At 39.8% G+C, this 20,679-nt stretch overlaps 1 long non-coding RNA gene across 1 annotated transcript; it reads left to right on the forward strand.

Annotated features, from left to right (window-relative positions):
- Positions 1–5,470: 5,470 nt before the first annotated feature.
- Positions 5,471–19,451, forward strand: LOC111769633 (uncharacterized). Its single transcript, XR_002802413.2, has 3 exons — positions 5,471–5,639; positions 13,923–14,049; positions 19,257–19,451. It is a non-coding gene; the product is annotated as an uncharacterized lncRNA (long non-coding RNA).
- The last annotated feature ends 1,228 nt before the right edge of the window (positions 19,452–20,679 follow it).

Raw genomic sequence — 20,679 nt, forward strand, 5'->3', positions numbered from 1 at the left:
CAGAACTGTGAGAAAATAAATTTCTGTTGTTTAAGCCGCCCAGTTTCTGGCATTTTGTTGTGGCAGCCCGAGCTCACCGGGGCAGCCAGGGAGTCTGGACTTGATTCTGCAGACCAGCGACTCTTCACAGGGAGGCACTGCTGTCAGGAGAATTTTGGAAATTTGAGAGAGGGTTTTTTGGGTAGTCACAATGACTTCCAGGTGCTATTGGCATTTATTTGGTAGTGGCCAAGGGGGCTAGATGTCTTCCGCTTCACAGAGCATTCCCATGCAATGGAGAAATGTGCCACATCCATGAGACATTTATGTAGGTAAAAAGCCTGTTTATCATTATCTGGGTCCAGAACCGACCTCTATTTTACATAAAAATACCAATGTTTTTATGTAATTTAATATGCACTGAACTTTTCAAAAATGACACTACCCTGCAAATTAAGAAGAAAATATTTTTAAATGTCCACAGATTATTCACAACTTCAGAATATCATGTTGCCATGATAAAACCACTCAGGGTGTTGGTTTCCACCATGTGTGCTTGTATCAGTCAGCACACGTGATTAGCTCATGTGTGGTGACTCAACATAGAGGTATAAGACTCTGTCTACCTTATTATGCCTTTCAGTGTTTTTGTGTCTAGGCATTTACTATTGAAAGATATTTTATTGTAAGTTACTTTCTTTTTATTTCTCATTTGCAGTACAGTGAGAAAAAAGTTCTTGGCTTCATTTTATTTTAATTGTTTATAAGAAGGTGATACTTATCTGTAAATTTTATTTCAGGATAAGAAAAAAACATTATAAAATATTTGTTATAAAAATGGGAAGATTGAGAACTCCTGCTGTAGGAGATGGGGACCTTGTGAAGAATTTTAAGACAAAGATTTATCTAAAGCTATTCAGAGCCCTTAAATTTCCCTCTCTCCCCAAGGGTTCAGAGGTGGGCAAGATGCAAAAGTCCTCTTTCCTCCACCTCCTCCTCCCTCCCTCCCACCCCTGGGTACTCCTGCCGTGGGAATTATGTCCAAGCTCCCACTTTGAAAGTCCCTGGATTAAGGCCTTGGACTTGACTGCTAGGGCATAGATCAAACCTAAAGTTGGCCACCACCCATTTCAATACTATTTTAGCCAACCTCATCAAAACTCTGCTCCCTGCTATTGTCATTCTCCGAGGGATCGTGGTAACCTGAAGAGCCTTCTTTCCCTTCTCCTGAGGATGTACTTATTTCAGAATGAACTAAGTTCTGGGCTCATAGGAGCCAAGAAAATGGGTAGCCATCTTGGCTTTGTGCTTGGCAAGGGTAACAAACTGATCAGGCTGTCTTTCAACCAAATGAAGGCACATGACCAACAGCTCTGTGAGTTGAGTACCAATACTATTGGAGGGTCTTGTGGAGGTCAACTGCCAGTTACACAGCATAATTCAGTTTCTTTGCCCAAGCCCAGCTCTGTAATTGCTGCTTTAGGAAAGTCTTAGGACTGTTCTATGCAATGAATGTGTAATAAAGCACTGAAAACTTCAGCTTTACAGGTTGGTGGAATTTACTTTGATGCCAGAGATGGTAGTGGCAGAAGGATCACATTTTCCTCGCCACCTCTCCCATGCCTACCAAGAGGAAGAGGATGCCTTGATGCTGGTGATTCTGGCCCACCCCCCTTTTCCCCCTCCCCCAATCCTGCAGCTGGAGCCAATTCTGCTGCATGCTAGGCCTCAGTTCCCTGAAGGGGAGTTACAATTCTAGTGTATTTCTAAGAGGTGGGGGTTTACTTCAGGTTATGACAATGATAGATTCATTGGCGTGGGCTGAACCTTAATTGGTAGGCAAGGCTCAATACCTCAAGGTTCTAACATTTGGAATGTACAAGAATATCTTCACTACTTGTTAGGTTAGTGACGCAGGAGACCACATCCATTTGAAAGGTGGGGGAAAAATCCTGAGATGCTAAGTGTATTGATTATGTGCTCCCCACACCATGTTTCAGTTTTGACTTTCCTGGCTAGAGATCCATGACTTGACCTTCTTGTAGATGAGCTACATCTGCTTTTCTTCAGACATCTGCTTGCAATGGCTGGGTTCTCCCACAAAGCCCCATGCAGTTCCTGTGCCATAGGTTCTGAATAAACATGCCACTTAGGAGGAAGCATATTCCCCAATGCTGGTCTCCTTGCTCCTATTTCCATCATGAATATAAGTGTATGATTGAACTTAGGGTCCATCTTCAAGGCGAGAAGGTATACAACATCTTTTACTCAACCTCTTCTAGACTTTGCAAGTGCATTGACACAAATTTAAGACAGTTTCATGGGTCTCCCAACAATTGCAAGAGACATAGTATTCTGTGTGAAGAAAAAGTTTATAGAGCTCTGCTTCTGGAAATAGCTCATGACCTGAACATGGTCATACTCTTTTAACACGTATCCATTTCCCTAATTCCTAAGCTCTTGGGTCATATCGTGGAAGCTCTCCAGAGGTTTTTCAACCTCATCTCATTTTGGAAAGGTGATAAATAGAAGGTCTTGCAAACATACCTTGTCTAGTATAGACGCACTCTAACACTATGTGTGGTGGAGGCTGCGATGCCCCACCCAGATTCCCCTTTAGGAATGAAGGGTTTATTACCCTAACTGCTGGATGTGCCATCAAAAATAGCCTTCACCTGCCAGCCTCCTTCAGGTTTACCTGAGCTAAAGTGAGCAGCCTCCCTCAGTTCCATACCCCTTTCCTGGGGAGGCCAATATTCAATGTGGGGGAGCTCTAAAGGCCTTACCCCTTCTCCTCAACATGGGGTCTCTAAGGGATGATCCCATCTTCAGAATTACCCAGAGGATCAGCTGAGGCTTCTATTGAGGCTGTATCCCAGATTGGCTCCTTCTTCTGGGTGATCTTGCTCCTTTCCTTCCTTTCCACAGGTCTTGATCGCAAGAGCCCTACCTAATAACATTTGCCAATCGTGATCTCAGAGTTTGCCTTCTAGAAAACACAAACTCCAGTATTTGGTGCCAGGAGTGCTCTGAGAAAGCAGATTCTGGGATATGATTTTGGAACTGGGTCCCCTACCATGGTCCTGAGCCAGGAGAGTACGCACTGGACTGGATTCTGAGGGTATTGATCAAGGGAGGAGGAGCATAAAATTGGAAAAGTGAGAGGTTATCAATTTGCGATCACATTCCTAGGATACAGCATTTAACATTCCGGACATGGTGCACAGTAGTTACTTGGATGGTCCCTACTAGCATAGGAAAAGTGATGGCCCACTCTAAGTGAGGTAGAAGTGCCAAATGCCATGGCTGATGGGAAAGAAGAGATTGAAAGCCTTAGAGAAGTGGGCATGCTGGAGTGGATATACCTTAAGGCAGAAAATCCACCAAGACTGTGTTGCACAGGAAAGCTTGAAGCTACTTACTCAAGCAATAACATATGTGTTGGTGAGAGGGGCACCAGCATTACTTGGAAGATCTGTCTGTGGTACTTCTCTGTAGGCAGGGGGGTGGTAGAAGTTGCTGTTATAGAACTAGGCTCAAAATGGTAATGTGGATGACAGGACCCTGAAACAATATAGACTAGGTGGCACTACTTTACCAACAGAATCCAAGTGGACACAATGATTGTACTGAGTGGCAAGGAGGGAGAGGGATGGGTGCAAGCCTACGGAGAGTTATGGGTGCAAGCCTATGGAGAGTTATGGGTATGGTTAAAGGAACTTGGTTTCCCTAATGGCAAAATAAATCAAAGATAGGTGATCAAGAGACTGAACAGTTTCCTACTTTTCAGATCTGAGGCAGTTCTCAGAACTAGAATCTACTGCCTGAAAAAGAAGTCAGGTACCCAGGAGGAAGGATTTGCAAGAGCTTAACAAATGTACACAATAGTCATTCCCTAGTCCTTCACAAAGGGGCCAACAGCTATTTACTCAAGTGAATGAATTCTAGGGAAAGATGAATACACATATATTCTGAGGACTTTTGGGTACAGGATCTGAGTTGCTATCTGGTAACCTGAAATGCCTTTATGGGCGCAGGTTAGAGTAGGGGCATGGATGGGGCAGGTGATAATTGGAGAGCTGGTCCATATCTGGTCCTCCTGTGGGTCTACTACATCCATGGTCTATCCTGTCGACATTTCACTAGTCTCAAACATGAATGTCACAACAATGACATCATGCTAATCAGACAAGATGAGTACAAACTGGAAGTACATTGAAGGCCTTGGTAAGATACATACACTCCAGAGGGAGGGAGATAAAACCTACAAAAATTCAGGGACTCGCCATCATTTTAGGTGCCCAGTGGTCTGGGACATTTTGGGACATTCCCTTCAAAGTAAAAGATACATTATCGCTTGTTGGACCTCCCACCCCCAAGAAAGAAATACATACAATGTCTGGTAGGCTTCTTTACATTTTGGAGGTAGCAATTCCATTCCTACTAATATAGTGGGTGACACCAAAGACTGCCAAATTTGAGAGGAGTCCAGAGCAGGAAAAGACTCTGCATCAGTTTCAAGTTGCAGTGCAAACAGATCTAATGCATTGACCATATGATCTGTAAGACACTACGTTATTAGAAGTAGAGCTGGTAGGAAAAGACACTGTATGGAGTTTATGGAAAGTGGAAGAATCATAATGTAGACCTCTTCAGTTCTGGGACAAAGCCATTCCATCTGAAGCTTAAAATTATATACCTTTCAAAAAAAAAGCTTCAGGTGTGTTGTTGAGCCCTGGCAGGGACAGAGCACCTGACCATGGGACATCAGATAACCATGTTGTCAGAACTAGTTCCATGAGTCAAATCTACCTAACCCTAAAGTGGGTCCAACATCAATCAATCTTAAGATGGAAGTGATACCTCCAAGACAAAGCCCAAGGACCAGTAGAGGAAATGCAAGCACTGTAAGCTGGTAGCCCAGACCCTCATGTCATCTTCCACTGTTACACTTGTGCCTCTCTCAATTTACAGGTAGGGGGCAACCCTATATGACCAGGAAATGGAGGAGAAAAAAAGCCTAAACTTGTTTCATGGATAGATCATGTTAAGAATGTGAGCGTAAGCCAAAAATGGATTGTGGTGCACTGCACCCTCACTCAGGTGTGGCTTTGAAAGTCAATGGTAAAGGAAAATCTTCATAATAGACAGAGTTCAGGCTGTAGACCTGCTCATCCACCTTATATAAAAAGAGAAGTGGCCTGAGTTCAGCATATACCTAGTATACACAGACTTACTGGCAGTGCCAAATGATTTTATTCAGTCTTTAGGAACCCGGAAATGAGAAAGTTTCAGGCTAGTGACAAGTAGACCTATGGAGATGGATATAAAGTGTGAATATATTTGTATCTCACGTTAATATCCACCAAAGAGCATGTCTCACAGAAGATGCACTAAACTATTAGGTAATCAAAATGACTTGGCAGTAGACATCAGCCAGACTCTGTCATTGGCCACCCCAACGCTGTCATAATGGACGTATGAATGGAGTAGCCATGTTGGCAAGGATGGAGGCCATGCATGGACCCAACAACATGAACTCACAAGGCCAAACTAACTACTTCTGCTAGCAAAAAAGACCAATGCTGAATTCCCAATGGATTATTAGATGTATGGGTCTGGAACCTAGGAAAGAAGGGTAGGTTGGTGGTACACTTTTGGTACGTATTGGGATAGGATTAGTGTGTTATGGGCTATGATCAAGGGGAGAGAAGATGATAAAGCCCAGGGAGCAACAACAGTTAAAGAGTAGGCAAAGGAATAAAAAATTTAACAGAAGCCTGAGAATGAGCAGTTAGAAGAAAAATAAAGCAAGAGCCAAGAGAGGAGAGCTTCCTAAAGAAAGAAGTGAAAACAGGTTAAGTAAGATGCAGATTAGAAAATATCCATTGGTTTTAGCAACAAAAAGGACATTAAAAATTTTGGTTGGAGCAGTTTCAAAGGAAATGAAAGAACTAGAGCATGGGGGGAGTTGAAATGTGATTGGGAATTGAATAAAGGAATGAGCATGAGTTGAGTTTTAAAACATCATACTAGTGGGGAAAAAGAACAGATAAGTTGGTACAGAAGGGGGAAAGTAGTAAAGGTTTGAAATAGCAGCTATGAAAAATAAGACAGCCAACATATCCGCAAGTAAAGATCAAGCAGTGCCGAAGCCAAGCCAAACCCAAAGTCCACAAATTTGCATGGGCACCAATCAACTTGATTTATGTGCTTTTTCTCTGGTGGCACTTGGTTTCTAGGAGATGGGGGTCCAGAATGCACATGGTTGGATCAACCTAAGAATTGTTATACAGTTAAAGGTTTTTACAGTGGGTATAGTGGAAAAAATGGGGGTCAGAATGTTCAGGGTCCTGGCAAATGAGACTATAATGTGATTCACTATGGTAGAAAGAAAGAAAGGGAAGCCATGAAGAGGTGAGGGCTAGGAAGAAGAGGGAGGGTCCAGATGTCTAAGACCAAGAGCTCTGAAAGCTGGGAAGTGAACCAGATGGAGGGATGAGCGGTTATGCCCAGATGCTGATATACTGGAATTTATATTTTCATAGGGCATTCAGTTCCAGCTGATGGTAATGTCTACCTTGAGGCAACAGTATACAGTGAGTTAGAGCCTTTGATGGATCACCAGCCTGGGTCAACAGTGGTTGAAGTGCAATAAATTTAAAAACTGTTAGAAGTAAGGAAGTCAATAGAAGCTGAATAAGTCAACATAGATGCCGATGACACCCAGAATGATAATAGTAATTCAGCTTTGAACCACCAGCAGCTAAGGAAAAATGGGTGATCTATCAGGTTGTTTAGCTCTTATTAAAGAAAGTATCATATTGGTCTGAAGAGACGCTGAATTCTAGAAATAATGTATTTTGTAGATAACTTTAACTATGACTCACATGAAGCTGATGACATTGCTTGAAGAGCAACACCCAAGTTCTGTAATAGATCAGTACAGTACCACCATGCCCAGCAGCCAGGAATGCTCTGGTCTTTTTCTCTAACTAGTCAAAGTGCAAAATTGCCATTTTCCATAAGTCCCCAAAAGACAATAGTAGAGGTGTGCAGATGGGATGTCAATCATGTGACTCAGATGTCATCAAGAGCCTTCCTGCTGCTTGAACCTTTCAAATTCCATGGTCTTTGGGAATTCCAAGTCTTCTTTAGAGAGTCTGCTAATTCTGCAGGTGGTTTATCTTTCCTGGGTCTCCCCTAACTCAGATTTCTCACTCACCACCTTTATCCTACACCATTTTGACCCCAAAGTGAAATTCAGTCCTTTGCGTAGTTTTTGTTATTAAGATAGATGATCACAAAGAAATTACTCAAGTTAACCATTCTTTCTAAGGAGTTAAAACTTATAACTTATATAACGGGTGGAAAACCCTGAGAGAGAATATACGATGTCTTTCTGAGAGAACCAAGCCATGGCTTAAATAAAGTTTTACTTTGTCACCTCTAAAATTTCATGTTTTTAAATTCTAAACTTTAAAACTTTATCATGGTCATAATGATATCCAACTTTGTCAATATTTCCTTTAATCACTTCCTTCTCTGTAAGCAGAAATTTCGTACCTATCAGTTGAATTTTGTACCTATTGTTTTCCTATACATACATACATTTATGTATGTATTTTTATGTATACATGTATGTGTATATATATGTACACAGGTATATCATTTTGTTACTAAGAGGTCAATTTACACGCCAGCCACTTTCACTATTCTCCTGTATAGCCTGAATAAATGGGAAAGGGGCATTTGATGCTGAGGATGCTGTGTGTTGGAATAATACAAAATTGCTATAGGGGCAGGAGAACTTCACTACATAAAGTAATTGTAGCTATTATCCTTAGAGGAACTGGCAAGGGGCAAATGAATTGCTGTCACAACTTGAGTCTTCCAACTCTATAACAGGAATGATCTTCTTAGGGACTACACATTACAGTAATACTTGATACAGTTTGCAGCGTGGCACACTGTGCTTAGAGAATGGTAGAGCTCCCTCCTATGTATCAGGATGGATAAGAATATTGAGGATGCTATGATGAAGAGAAAATCCCATCTATTAGCCAAGTGCATATTACTTTTAACTCTTGCCGTGATCAGATTCCTCTCAAACTAATCAGTGGTACGTGTATTAGCTTACATAAGTGGATACTATTTGGCAAATTATGAAACAGTTTATTATACTTTTCAAAAAGTCAGTAACACAACATCTGATTCTTTTTAACAAAATGTTTCTTCCCTTGAATATTTTCATTGCTTTTGTCTGTGGATTATAACCAGTTGTTATTTCCATTGAGTAACCCAGCTTTACTAGTTTCTGGTTCTACATATCTGGAACCCAGTAGACTTAATTACATTTAATGATGACTTGTGTTAAGTAGCTGAACTTTGCCTTAGCTTGAAGCTGTGAGTTTCACCGTGCCTTGATATACATTACTGGCTAATCAATCACTCAGCTGGCTACATATTGTACTGTAGGAGAGTTCGACTGTGTATTCATATGAAAAATAATGGAACTGGGTCCAGAAGAATACTCAATGGATTCTCAAATCATTAATTTTTGGATTAAGCCTTTATCTTGGCAACATGTGTACAAATAAACAAGCATGACTGAAATTAATTTATTACATTCAAGAGACATCTGTAATTCTGCAGTTACTCGGCGAGAAAGAATTAAACAATTTCAGCTTTGACCATTTCCCTTCTTATTCTGGCTAAACAGACCTCGCCTTCCTAAATTACTCAGATCCTCTCTTCCAGCTGATAGGAAAACAAAGGACCTCATAAATGAGCCTTTGTATTTATAAATTTTAATACATACAAAAACACAAGGATGACATTAAAGTGTCATGAAAGACCCACTTAGAGACAAATTAAAGACTGATTCTTCTTGCTTCAAGTGGATCTTGAGCATCTGTATTGCAGTACACGCTATGTGAGAGAACAGGAATTGAGCTCATCTCCTAAGAGTTCTGAAATATGAAGGCTGGGGTACAAATCCCCTCTGAATATCTCATGGATCCAGGGGTGTTAAATTCAACAGGACTTTATTTCAGATTTTGCCCCCTATTTTAATTTCCTCTCCTTTAAGAAAAAAAGGAAAAAACTGTGACTAAAGAAAGATGAAAGATGCAGCCTCTGAAATTGTCATAGTGCCCTCTGTCTCACTGGGAACACTCTCACCAAGACTGCAAGGCTCACTGAGGGATGGGTTGGTGTCTTCTGACCCAGGAAAAGTAACCAAAGGCCAAACGGGATGAGAAATACGTCAGGATACACGATAGTTCTGCTCCAATAATCGACCAACTTAATGTTCAAGGGTATTTACTGTGGAGTCATAAAGAAGAGTCTTGAGATTTCTGCCAAGATCAGCAAACTTTTTAATCCCAAATGACTAACTGGGAAAATGTTTGTGGGTACCAATATGTGTTATTGGGAGGCCTACGTGAAGAAGGGAAAGGGAGAGAAGGAAGGAGACAAATCCAGGTTGTAGGAGAATAGAAGATGAGGGGAAGGGAGCCATTTAATAATAAGGATGGAAGGAAACAATCAGCAAATGAAAAGGCAACCTATGGAATGGGAGAAAATATTTGCCAACCATACATCCAATAAGGGGTTAATACCCCAAATGTGTAAGGAACTCATAGAACTCAATAGCAGAAAAACACATAAACTGATTAAAAAATAGGCAAAACACCTGAATAGACATTTTTCCAAAGAAAACATACAAATGGCCATCAGATGTATGAAAAGATGCTCCACATCACTAATCATCAGGGAAATGCAAATCGAAACCACAATGAGATATCACCTCACACGTCTTAGGATGACTATTATCGAAAAATCAAAAGATAGGTGCTAGTGAGAATGTGATGAAAAAGGAGCCATTATACACTGTTGATGGGAATGTAAATTGGTACAGCCATTATGGAAAACAGTATGGAGGTTCCTCAAAAAATCGAAAATAGAACTACTATATGATCCAGCAATCCTACTTCTGGGTATATATCCAAAAGAAATTAAATCAGTATCTCAAAGAGAGAGCTGCACTCCCATGTTCATTGCAGGTTTATTTACAATAGTCAAGATATGGAAAAAGCCAAGTGTCTGTCTATGGATGAATGGATAAAGAAAATGTGATACTATATATATATGGAATACCATTCAACCTTAAAGAAGAAGGAAATCCTGCCATTTGTGACAACATGGATGAACCTGGAGGACATTATACAAAGTGAAATAAACCAGACACAGAAAGACAAATACTGTATGATCTCACTTATATGTGAAATCTAAAAATGTCAACTAATAGTATAGAGAGTTGAATGGTGGTGACTATAGTTAATAATAATATACTGTATACTTGAAATTTTCTAAGAGAGTAGATCTCAAGTATTCTCACCACACACATACACACACAAAGGTAAATATGGGAGGTGATGGATATGTTAATTATCTTGATTGTGGAAATCATTTCACAATGTGTGCATATACCAAAACATCACATTGAACACCTTAAATATATGCAATTTTTACTTGTCAATCATACCTCAATAAAGTTGGAAAAAAAATGATAGTGTTGTTGGAGATAGCACATGGCTTCAGCAGCCTCAGAGGGCCCAGGGACTGTAGGCCTGGTGTGGGGTTTTCATGCTGGGGAGTCACTGTCATTCACTTACTCTGGTTGGGGTTTGGGGGGTATGGAGAATGGAAATACATTTTTTTTCTTTCTACACAAGAACATTTTTTTCTACTTGGTATCATTTGAAGTAAATTGAACGAAATAGGTTCCATTTATTGAATACCTACTACATACTTACTCTTACAACAACATCATAAGGCGTCTTATCTGGATTTTATAGATGAGGAAACTAAATCTCCCAGGAGTCAATATATTAAGGGGTTTGCTCAAGTCATACACGTAACAGGAGGCAAGCTGGGCTTCAGTCTGGGTCTGGCTTCAAAGCCTGACTACCTTATACAGCTACCTCCAGAGTACCAACTTCCCCAACTGCAAATTTAAATCTCTGCTTTAGATATTTAATTGTTTAAGGAGATTACCTTTCTTGAAGTAAGATTTAATGCTTGATTATATGAAAATGTGAACTTCTTAATGTGGTTTCTATTCCATAGAATGTTATTTGCTAGATTCATTTAGGACTTGGATGACAACAAAATGATTTAGAAGCAGACATAGGGCCAGAAAACAAAGGCTCTGATGTCTGTTTAGCATTGTTTGGACAATCTCATGGTATGTTATTTTTGCTTTTATTTTATTTTAACTGATATTTAACTTACAGAGTTAAAAATATGAAATTATATTGACTTGTGGAGTTAAAAATAATTTATAACCCATCTTGTTCTAGAAAAGATTTCAGGTGACATGAACCATAGTTAGGTAAGTATTTCTATACTCCTTCATCTCTCCTGACTAGATGTCCAATCCTTGGGGCCAGAGACTGTCCTAGCCATCTTTATTTCCCCAGCAGTACCCAGTAGTTCTTGATGTGGTAAGCAGCCAACATTTGTTGAATTCATTTCTGCTGAAATGGCTTGACAGATGGTGCACAAAGAAGAAGGCTTCTATAGAAAAGCACTGTTTTGACTGTCTCCCAAAAGAAATAGAATATTTTAGAATCAAAGCTAGATGGAATGATTCAAGTTTAATACTCTTTGTGGATTAGTAGATTAGTAGATGATGCTTTCAAATCTTTAAATATCAGTAATTCATGTTGAATGAAAAACATTTCTAGATTTTAAATCTATCACTTTGTAAATATTTTCCTGGGCCAGGAACAGGCACCACTGTACCCTTATATTGTAATAGATATTATCATTTCTGCCCTTTTATAAAGGATCAAAAGAAGCGGGTGCATTGAGGAGCAAGTGCATGGGCTGTTTTTATCTCTAGGTTCTGCGTTTATCTATCAACAGTTTTGTGGGTGGTGTTGGTTGCCTTCTGCCTGTATTCTTTTTACTTCTTATTTGTTGGCAGCTCTTGTTTATACTTTAAGAAAATAGAAAGAGTACTTCACAGACTGTGGTTTTACTTTATTCTTGTATTTTTTTTTTTGCTTGTACAATATGAGTGCTATAATTAAAATGGCAATTAAAATTCAATACTATATGATATATACTTAATGCTATATTATCTGTGACAGTGCAAGGCATATAGTAAAATATTAAGAAATAATGATGGATTAAGAGATTCATCTTCAGAACCATCCTCTGAGGCTCCAGTTCTGCAATTCACTTGCTGTTGACTTTGGACAAGTTATCACCCCTCCTGACTTCAGTTTTAGCATCTGAAAAGTGAAGAGATTAAAGCAAATGACACATAAGGACCACTGAAACTTTAGCATCCTATGATCAACTGCATGGTATAGATTAGTTCATTACCTCTGATTTTCTACTAGAAGAGTCAAGTTATTGGTATTTTTATGGAGTAGATGAGTTTAGAATACAGCTTTACCTTTTCTGCTTTTCTTAACCAGAGGCCAAATACAGTGTAAATTATAATAAGATATTTTTTGTAGTATCATAAATGTTCTTCCTTCTTCAATCACTTTCTGGCATATCATTTCACTCGTGGGGTAAAAGCTTTCAGATATATCACTACTCCCAATGATATTCAAGTTACCCTGAAAAAATTTTATTAAAATCTACTTTTAGGGTTCTTGGCTGAGTGGTTAAAGTTCCATGCACTCTGCTTTGGTGGCCTAGGTTTGCGGGTTTGGATCTCGGGCACGGACCTACTCCACTCATCAGCTGTAGAGGTATCCCGCATTCAAAACAGAGGAACATTGGCACGGATGTTAGTTCAGGGCTAGTCTTCCTCAAGCAAAAAAAAGAGGAAGACTGGCAATGGATATTAGCTTAGGGCTAATCTTCCTCACCAAAAAACAAAACAAAACTATTTTTAGCCTCCTAAAAGTGCCCAATAAAGTGAAGAAATACCCAGTACCAACCCAATTTTAGATGAAATCATATACTAATCCAAACACAAGTTAACCTGGAAGAAATTAAACCACTTCACAGTGAACTTTTAGACAAAGCCTGTGAAAATGGTTGCTATTTTTCAGAAGGGTGTTGTGTGGGGAGGCAATCTGGCTACAAATTATACTATAAGACTTTGTGGGTCTGTAAATTGTTTCTAAAAGATTATTGGTGACATTCTTCTGCCATAGAGAACAAATTTCCACCAAGAGAATTACCAGGGTTGATATCTGATATCAAGCAAGTTGAGATGAAAAGAAAAAAAAGGAGAATGGAAAATTTACTATAAATGCCAACAAAATACTCATCATTTCCCCCTTCTTTTTAAGATGAATAATTTAGACATGATTTATATTACTTTTTGTTTTGTAGTCTTCATTTTTCTGACTCTAGTGATATGTGATCAAAAATGTAATGTGTTCCAAAGATGGAGATGAATTGAAAAAGCCAGACAGGAATTTATTTTAATAGCTTTGACTACCCAGAGGATCAGAAAATCTACCTTGGGTTTCTAGAGATTCTGGGATAAACTTGGATTATGCTGCTAGCAATGGGTAGCTAACACTGTGTACACTACTAATATACACTGATATCTCTAGTGAGATATAGAAAAATCTCTAGACAGCCCCTCAGATAACTGCTTGCTCTAGAGCCCTCATTGTTGCTCCCCTCAATTAGCAATAAAAAGAAGTTGCTAATCATTGGCAGATGTCACTAGTCATCTCTATAAAATATGTTTTAAATCTGCTTGAGTATTTTATGGAAATCAATGTGTCCTGAGTTACTCCCTTTAATTCAAAGTCTAAGTACCCAAATTTGGAATTAGTGTTTAAGTATATGCTTATGTGTTAATATTTAGCTTTCTTTTAAAGAAAAATCTACAGATAGTTTAAATTAAAATGTCTCATGAGTGAATGAATGAATGACTGTTTCTATCTTTTTAAAAGGAGATCTGCTGTGGTCTTGTAGCCTGCTCCAATATTGCGTGCTGCTACAGAAAGAGAACAATGAATATTTGGAGATGTCATTGCCTTCCCTGGACAGCCTGACTTTTGGAGATTTTTATTCTCGAAGGTTGTATACAATTCTGGTAGTTTATCCCATGAGAGGGTTAAGGCCTTCGCAGTCTCCCAACAACAAACAAAGTAAAGACCAGTTTCTAAACTGTGGTCACGGAGAGATTTGCAACCACTCAGAGTCTGAAGGGCAGTTTGAACTGATTAGCAGTCTCTCCAGACTCTGAATCCAGCAGGCAGCCCATTCTGGCCCTGACTTGGGTGCTGATGGATCATTTTAGTGTGGGAAACACTGGGACATGACAGAGTAAATGGAGAAAGACGGGTACATAAGTTAGGTAGAGAGAGTCATAGACAGACAGAGATCACCAGAGATTATTTGTGTGATATTGATTAAATTCATTACAATGAAAAATAATTATTTTTAAAAACACTTTCTCCAGCCAATCTGTAGTTTCCGGTATTTAGTAGAAATAATAGGTGTCTGGGACTTTCCCTTGCCATCATTAGTGTCAGACACTAGGAGAATTTCACCTGAGTAAATTTGGCAGCCAGTCTGCAACAGGAATTCTGCTTGTCTCTACAGAAAACTGCCCAGGTTTGGTTGGTACCTGTAATACTGTCATCACATGGTACCTGACTTTTAAGCGTTGGTTTGAAGTAAGGCATGGCTTCCATTTGTAGTGATCTTATTGTGGCTACAGGAAACTCACGATCGAAGCTTATGTTGTGTGCATCTGCTTTGTATAAATGCTTTATTTCATTTGGAAAAAGTTCAAATGTTCAAGAGAGGCCACAATTTTTGACTATTATAGACAGACAAATGATGCTTTGGAAATTTAAGAGATAATAAGGAAGTGTTTAGTTTTTCAGGGATAATTGAGAAACGTCCCTCTTATTTACATAAGATGTGGTTATCTTAGAGGGCACACTTGGTTTGCTTTCTCTCTACTGTGAGCCAACATACACATCACTCTGATTTCCTGGAGTTTCTTCACTCCTCCTTCTGCCAAATTACATCCCAGCCTCCTTTCAAAACTATGCGTAAAATACACATCCTTCAGGGAGCTTTCAGGACTAACCTCACCAAGCTCCAGTCACTCTCACAATATTCCTGTTGGGTTTTACTTGTATTTTTCCAGATTCAATCATTCATTGATGGATTCATTTAACATACTTTCAACTCAATGCTAGGCAGAGCTCTAGGCACTTAAGATATATTAATGAACAATGTAAAGATTTCTTTCCTCAAGGAGCTTCTGTTTCAGTAAAGAGAATGTGATGGTTAATTTTATGTGTTACCTTTGCTAGGCCATGGCACCCAGATATTTGGTCAAAGACCAGTCTAAGATCTTGCTGTGAAGGTATCTTAAAGATGAGATTAACAGACATTGAATAAAGCAGATTACCCTCCATAATTTGAGTGGACCTATCCAATAGTTGGAGGGCTTAAGAGAAAAAGACTGAAGTCTCCTGAGGAAGCGGGAATTCTGACTTCAGACTTGAGCTGCAACATTAACTCTTCCCTGGGTCTCCTGGCTGCCAGCCTGCCCTGCAGAGTCAAACTTGCCAACCCCCACAATCACGTGAGCCAATCCTTAAAATCTCTCTCTCTCTATATATGCACACATCCTATGGTTTTGTTTCTCTGGAGAACCCTGAATAACACATAGAGATATACAATAAACAATAAACATAAACAAGTGAGTAAATTATATGGTATGTTAGAAGATAATAAGTGTGAAAGAAAGAAATGAAAAATTCAAGCAGTGTAAGGGGGACTGGAAATGTTGAGGATGGGAACCAGGCTGTTTTATTAAACAGAGGAGGCCTCATTGAGAAGATGAGAGCTGAGAAAAGACCTGAAGACGCTTGGAGAGTTAGTTAGCCAAGGGGCTTCTGGAGAAAAAGCACTTCAGGCAGAATGACCAGCTGGAGCAAAGGTCCTAAGGCAGGAGTGTGTCTGTCATGTTCAAGAAATGGCAAGGAAGCTGGTGTGGCTGGAATGGGAAGCACAAAGGGTTGAGTAGCAGGAGATGTGGGCTGAGCTGTAATAGGAAGCAAGATGCACGAGAGCCTTACAGGCCACTGTCAAGTGAGCCATTGTAGAGGGTTGAGCAAAACAGGGATGGGATTCTGACTTACGTTTTGAAAAAAGTTATTCCTATCTACTGTCCTGAGAATAGACGTTATAGAGGCCAAGGGTAGCAGCAGAGACATGTGCTGGGAAACTGTATCCATCAACTATTGCTGAGTAACAAACAGCCTCATATTCAAGTTGCTGAAAATGAGAACCCTTATTTAGCTCACACTTCCTTGGATTGGCAAATTAGGCTGGGCTCAAGGGGGCAGTTCTACTGGTTGTGTCTGCAGTCAGCTACAGGCCAGCTAGGAGGCAGTGCTTCAGGGAGCTGCCCTGGGCAAGGGGGGCAACGACCGGGCAGCATGCTTATTCACCTATCTTTCAGCAGGCTTTCAAGAGAATGAGCAGAGTGTACAAGGTCTCTTGAGGCATAGGCTCAGAGCTGACATGCCTTCAGTGGGAGCATATTATATTAGTTGAAGTAAGTCTGGGGGGTTTCAGATAGAAGAGTTAACGAATAGATTCTACATCTTGATGGGAGAAGCTACAAAGCCACATTACAAAGGGGTGTGATACAGCAAGGAAATAATTGCTGCATTTTTGCAAACAGTCTACCATAGATGCTATTTTGGTTGGCCAGGTGAGAGATGATTGTGTTTAAACCAGGGTAGTAGAATAGAGGTGGTCAGAGCCCATATATACTTTCAATGTTGAGGCAATGGGATTTCTTGATGGAAGGGTGTAGCGTGGAGAGGAGGAAAGGAGAGGAGGCAAGGATAAGCCTGAGGTTTTGGACCCGAATGACTAGAATGATGGAGTTGCCATACACAGAAATAGAGGAGACTGTGTGTGGAACAGATTTCTGAGAGAAGAGAGGGGATTTCATTCTGGCCATATTATTTCAAATGTCTGTTAGACATCTAAGGAGAAGTGTGAAAGAGGCAGTTTGATACCAAGACTAACGTTTGAGAGACAGGTTTGGGCTGCAGTCCTCAGCACATAGCTGATATTTAAGACCATGAGACTGAACACCATCACTTCAGGAATGACTAAAGATGAAAGGAAGGGACCAAGGATTGAGCCCCAGAACCATACACTAATGCTAATACTAATACCAACATGTAGTGTATTAGGAGTTCACTAAAAAGAGGAAGAACCCATAACAGAGGCTGAGGAGGGGCAGCCAGAGACATGGGGAAAAAACAGACCAAAAGAGTACGGTGTCCTAGAAGTCAAGAGAAGACAGTGAATTGAGGAGTAGAACGGGATTATGCCAAATGCTGCTGGCAGGTCACCTGAGATCATTGCCAGCCAGATCATTTGAGGATCTTCGCAAAAAATAAGCTTTGGGACTTTCTTATTATTTTTTCTATTGAGAAAATATTTCCACACTGGCTGTCGCAGGAGTGGCAGCAGTGTTAGTAAAATAGTAGGAATGGTAGTAGTAGTTGTACTCGTACTAGTAATAATGTAGTAGTAACAATAATAGTAGTAGCGTAGTAATAGTAGCAGTAGTACTGGAGTAGTAGTACAGAAGTAGTGATAGCAGCATCACCGTGGAGCAGGAGTAGAGGTGTAGTAGCAGTAGTGGCAGTAGCAGCAGCATCAGCGTGCTCCAGGCGGTGTCCCACATGCTTCATGTAGATGATCTTATTGAATCCTCATAGTAATCCTTTTTTTATGGACGAGCAAACTGAGGCACAGACAAGTTGACGACCTTTCCCAGAATCACACCTGGAGGAAGCGAGAGGTCCAGAATTCAAACCCAGACATTCTGATTCCACAGCCTTCCACTTCACCTCTCTGCTATGCGGACGCTCAGGAAGTAGGGACAATGGCCTCCTCAGTGCTGTGGTTGCAACAGATTACATTTTAGGCATCAGATTCCATCACCCTTTATTATGAAAGCCAGGCTCCTGGTCCTGTAACCATTCTTCTGGCATATCTTGTTCTTAGTTATTTACGTAATCATCTCCATTTCAATCTAACCAATTTGAAGCAGCTTAACAAATTATACAGCATAACCAGGTAAAGAGTAAGTGATGGGTTGGGCAGATACCTCGCATCCATCAGTCATTCTAATACCTGTCTTACGTGTGGTAGGGGAATGATAACTTTTCTTGTCTCAAAATTTCCTTGCCAACCAGACTCAGAAGGCACTATGCAAATTTTTGACGAACTCTTTCCTAATTTTCCATCGTTTTAATAGAAGGAAGGTAAATTTTCCATGCCACTTAAGTATAAACAGCATGTCAAACTTTTTGCACTGTATATAATCAAAATATCTTTGAATTATAAACACATAATTATGGATAGCACAAAGAATGAATAAAGTTTATTCCAATTCTAATTCAGACTTAGACAGAGTCACTTGTGTCTATTTCATGTTTCTCTAAGACAGATACTAACACACTTCCTATTCTTTCTAATAATATAAAATGCTTTAGCACTGTACAAAAATATGCCTTGGCCATAAATTATTTTAGTCATAGTGGCCATTTAAGTCCATTGTTGGAAGTGATCATTGGAGATGATGCGAGGGGCAGGGGCGGGGCGGTATCCCACTGGAGCTGTCTGCAGGCAGGTAGGCGAGCATCTATAAATTTGGTTCAGCGTTGGTCACCTATAGCACAGGGTGGTGGGCAAAGTGCGATTCTAAACCCACTCAAAGGCAGGAGACAAAAACTGAAACAAGCTCACACTCCCTTCAGCAAACTCTGCCCTCCTTGGGAGTGAATATATGTAGTCTAGCTCAAATTCAACATGCTTGAAATGGGACATGTTCTGAATTTTTATTTCTGCCCCCAGTCTCTCAGCTTTCTAATCCATTCCTCACACCACCACCAGATCAATCAAAAAGCCTCACTGTGTTGTTTTCCTTCTGAAAATCTTGAATGACTGTCTACTGCCTATAAGATCCATACAATCCTCCCAGGCTGGGCAGGTTGGCTAGCCGAGGCAACAGCCATTCCCAACACTTTTCTTCTTTGCCACCCCACTGTACAGGCTGGAAAGCAGATACTTTTTTTCTCTGCCTCTCTTTCAGCTGCAAGGGCCATTGAGTCATTTTTAGAAAATGAGATGTAAGACTACTGGGAATTCTGGGAAAGACTTTGCTTTTCCGATCAAAGAAACACATGTAGTGGTTATTATTCTCTCTCTATGTCCTGTCTTGAACATAGATAAGATGCCTGGAGCGTCTGCATGCATCTTGTGACCATGTGGAGATAAATATAAGGATAAAAAGTCCCTAAGGATGGCAGAGCAGAAGCAGAAAGATCCTGGTCCCTGAGAACTCTGTTGAGCTGCTGACACAACCCTGAAAGTTCCTGCTTCTGGATTTCTTGTTAAGAACAATAAATGTCTATATGTTTTAATCAGGTTTTCTGTTTCTTGCAGGTGACATTATTCCTAACTAATTCAGCCTGGCATTCAAACATCTACACTATCTGATTTGAAGCTATCCTTTCACACACATTACACATCTACCTTTTCTTGGCTACTTGATTCTTGTGTTTTAGAAAAATCTTTCTAGTTTCCATTTCCAGCACACCTGGCCTTTCCTGCTTCAGTGACTTAGTTTATGTTATTTCTTCCACATGGAATTCCTTTTTTGAATTCTTCCACCAAAACTCACCTCCCTTCTTTGTCCCTAGTCTTGCTATGTAGTCTTGGATGTCCAGCTTACCTGTCACCTCTTCCATGAAAACTTTCCTGATCTTTCTGGAGTTGATAGCTACCTTCTTTGAATTTATATGGAACTTAGCTCTGTGCAACAAAGATAACACCAAGCCCCAGAATATAATTATTTATGTACGTCTTCTATCTTCTAAATTGTAACCCTTGACCAATATTTGACTCATATGTCATTATTTTTCCTTGGAGAGGGATTGAATTTAGGTGTTCACTTTTTTTTTTCTAAATGAGTAGACGAATAAATAAAGGAAATGGCTTCTAAGCTTCTAAAATACACAGTAGGTTGGGAGCAACAGAATTGAGAAGTGGTGACATAGAGAGGACTCAGAGAGAGAGTCAAAGAGCAGAGTATTCTCTCACCTTAAAGAGGCCATGAAAAGTTCTGTCAACTACAGGACAACCTAAATGGGGTTTTGGTCAATTGCAAGGAATGAAGCAACTCTTTGGTCTCAAGTCACATTTTGGCTGTTGGGTGCTTATGCTTTTGTGCATCGTGTCTGTGACATTTAATGAGAATTGGGCACATAATTCTATATATTCTACAAGGACAACTGGGCCCATAAAATATTCTAATTAAAAGTTGTATTCTTTGTGGTTTTATTCACATGTTTTCTTTGTAGTATAACCTAATATGCTTGCTTAGAAAAACACATTTCATTGTTTTTGAGTCATTTCCCCATCTTGAGTTTATTAAACTTGAATTAAAATCAATTATTCTAAAAACAAAGCTCTGTTTTCTACACTGGAACTTCAAAAACTTTTGAAACTAAATAAAGTTAAATTTCAACACATTAAGCAAATGTAAGTCTTAAAAATGCCATGTCTTGCCCATCTCAAATACAGACATTAATTACAGCAACATGGGGGTCATTTTTGACCCTTGGTCTTTTCCAGTCGAGGCTGTTTGAT

This window comes from Equus caballus, chromosome 21 (genome assembly GCF_041296265.1).
Source record: "Equus caballus isolate H_3958 breed thoroughbred chromosome 21, TB-T2T, whole genome shotgun sequence".
Lineage (NCBI taxonomy): Eukaryota > Metazoa > Chordata > Mammalia > Perissodactyla > Equidae > Equus > Equus caballus.